We start from the raw sequence: 3,574 nt of genomic DNA, 5'->3' as shown, positions 1-3,574 counted from the left end.
TAACGGTGTGTGGTGTGAGTACTGGGAGGTGTTGAGTGCTAATGTGGAGTAGGAAGTGTGAGTACTTAGTTGAACAGTGTGCGTAGCTGTTTGTATAATGGAGTGTGTGGTGAGGATACTGAGTTAGGCGGTGTACAGGTGTGGAAGTGGAGGGGTGTGGCAGTTAAAGGTGGGAGGTATGTGGGAATATGTGTGGGGTTGGTGTTAGTTGGAAAGAAGCGGCGAATTAAGGCCATAAGGTGCAAAGGAATGGAGGGAAAAGATTAATTCCTGTTCACGGCAGAAGTCCGGGCTGCCCCTATGCAAAGACAGTCTGAACACAGTCAGATGTTGTAGCGAATGACCGGTGGAGCGGAAGTGGCGCGAGACCGGGGTGTCATTGCCAACTCTGATGTCTCGGAAGTGCTCAGTGAACTGGTCGGCCAATTGGCATCCTGTTTGACCAATGTACAGGGAAGGACAGAAAGAGCAGGAAATGCAGTAAATGACATTGCTGGTGGTGCAGGTAAAAAAAATCGGTGATCTGATGGGGATGTGCCAGAGAGGATAATGGTGTTGGAGACGGAGGGGCAGGTGCGACAGCGTGGGTGAGAGTAGGGGAAGGATTCAGGTTTGGTGCCAGGAGTAGGAAAGAAACTGCGGACCAGAAGGTGACGCAGGTTATGGGCGCATTTTAAGGAGGGAAGGGGTGGGTTAGGGTTAGAAGAGGGAGGTGGAGGGGTCGGACTCGAGTCGACGGAAAGCTCGGTGGATGGTACATTGGAGGGGTGGTAGGTGAGGGGAAAAGAGAGGTGGGTAAGCGGAGAGAGAAAGCAGAGATACGGTCAGCGAATCATGCCCAAGCAAAGGCAGTTTAGATAATGATGAGGGGGTATCCTCGTAGTCGGAACTGGGGGTAGGAGATGGAGAGCTTGGTGTGGGTATGGTGGGAGAAGGAGAATTTGAGATAGGAGCGTGAGTCTGTGTTTGTAATGAATGGAGGTGGTAAGAGCGGAGTGGTCTATGCTAGCAGAAATGTCAAAAATTCAACGGAGGAGTTGGAGACAGTGCAGGAGAATTTGAAGTAAGGATGGAAGGACTGGATGAAGCAGAGGGAGGAGTCAAGCTGCTCACGGGAGATTGAGGTCGTGTCGATACAGTTGTCGATATAAAGACCATACAGCTCAGGAGTAGGACTGGTGAACTGTGAGAATATTTGTGTCTCAACATAGTCGACGAACAGGTTCGCATAGTTGGGGTCCATTCTCCTTCCCATGGCTGCTCCCGAGAGCTATTGGAAAAATTCACCCACAAACGAGAAGTAGTTGAGGGAGAGGACAAGTTCAGCGAAACGAAGAAGTGTGGAGGAGTCGGGCTGAGGGTCTGGACGAAGCTCTAGAAAGTTGCTCAGAGCAACATGACCTTCGTTATACGGGATCGGTGTGTATAAAGATATGATATCCAGAGTGAGCAAGAGTCGAGAGGGGCCAAGAAGGAGAAAGAGTTAAATAAACGGAGAGCATTGTTGGGTTGTGAATGTGTGAGGAGAGGGAATATATATATATATATATATATGCGAAATTTAGGTTAGTTCATATATGAATGTGACATTTCAACTTCTAAAGGCATATTCATTGCAGTTACCATGGAGAAAAAAATTCTCTCTTATGGTAAAAAGGTGTACATACACCATATGTGTCCAGTGTTGACCCCGTCGGAATCCAAGACGAGTTTCTAGTTCTCTAGTCGTTGTGTACACACGCGCGCACACACACACACACACACACACACACACACACACACACACACACACACACACACACACACACACACACACGCACATGTATGTATTGCAAGTGTGTCTCTCGTTTCCAAGTGTAAGAATGAGATCAACATCACTAAAATATAAGAAACATTTATTTATAAGCAAAAATTGGCCTAATTAATCAATTCTTCTAGAAAGAAAATGGAATCATGGGTAAACAGTAGTTCAACTACTACTACTACTACTACTACTACTACTACTACTACTACTACTACTACTACTTCAGACCTATGGAATTCATTCATATTTTCTTTGGCAAGCATAGATATTCTTTTCTCTCTATTTTTCTCTCCACTTTCTTCCTTTCTCGTACTTTATTCTTTCTTATTTTCCTCTGCTTTCCTCCTCTTCCTTTCTCTCCTCCCATATCTTCCTCCCCCGCGTCTCTCTCTCTCTCTCTCTGTTTCTTTCTCCCTCTCCCTCTCTCTTTGTCATTCATTCTTTTTTCAACCTTTCTTACTCTCTACTTCCTTCCCCCTATTCTTTTCAATCGATTTCGTTATTCCCGTTGTTCCTCTTTCTCTGTTCCCTCCCCATCCACATCTCCTCTTTTCCACCCCTCCCCTCATCCTCCTCTCCACCTCCTTTACTTTTATCATATCTCTCTCAAGATATCTACCAGTAATACAACAAGGGATGAACGGAAAAAAAAGAAACTGAGGAAGGGAAGATACCTAATCCGATTTTTCATTTTATCACTTCATTAGTATGTAGTAGTAGTAGTAGTAGTAGTAGTAGTAGTAGTAGTAGTTGTTGTTGTTAATGGCATGGTGCTAGTGGTAATGGTGCTGGTGCTGCTGGTTCTTGTAGTCAGAGCAGTAGTAGCAATAGCAGCCACAGCAGCAGACAATCTGACTCACAAAGACACTTCTGTAAGGATGTCTTATCATTAATAGCGATATCATCTCCATCATCATCATCATCTCCATCATCATCATCATCATCATCATCATCATCATCACCATCATCATCATCATCATCACCATCATCATCATCATCATCATTATAATCATCGTCGTCGTTGTTGTTGTCATGGTGGTGGTTCCATTAAATCAGTGACTCTCAACCAGAGTCCATGTGGCCCTTGGGGGACCATATAAGGTTTTGTTGTTAAAACTTATCTGCAATTGATTATATTTATACAATACACAAAATGTTTTAATTCTTAAAAATACAATTCCTATTAATATTTACTTATAAAATTATAATAGTGTTTTTTAAAAGATCGAATGGCAAAAAATGGTTGAGAAACACTGAGCTAAACCGCTTCAAACGGTGCTCCAGCATGGCCGTGCTCCAATGATCGAAACAAATAAAAGGTATATGTGTGCGCTTGTGGGTGTATATGTGAGCACACGTGTTTGTTTGTGTGTGTGTGTGTGTGTGTGTGTGTGTGTGTGTGTTCGTGAAGGCGCGTGGCTTAGTGGTTGGGGCATTCGGCTCATGATCGTAAGGTTGTGAGTTCAATTCCAGGCGACTCATTGTGTCCTTGAGCAAGACACTTTATTTCACGTTGCTCCAGTCCACTCAGCTGGCAAAAACGATTGCTACCTGTATTTAAAAGGGCCAGCCTTGTCACACTCTTTGTCACGCTGAATCTCCCTGAGACCCACGTTACAGGTACACGTGCCTGTGGATTGCTCAGTCACTTGTACGTTAATTTCACGAGCAAGCTGTTCCGTTGATCGCATCAGCTGGGACCCTCGTCGTCGTAACCGACGGAGCGCTCCTGTGTATGTATGTTTATATAAGTGGTTGTGTAACGACATG

The sequence above is a fragment of the Octopus bimaculoides genome, chromosome 21 (genome assembly GCF_046866305.1).
Source record: "Octopus bimaculoides isolate indiv1 chromosome 21, ASM4686630v1, whole genome shotgun sequence".
In the NCBI taxonomy this organism is placed as follows: domain Eukaryota; kingdom Metazoa; phylum Mollusca; class Cephalopoda; order Octopoda; family Octopodidae; genus Octopus; species Octopus bimaculoides.
Note: the sequence above shows the minus strand (reverse complement) of the source record.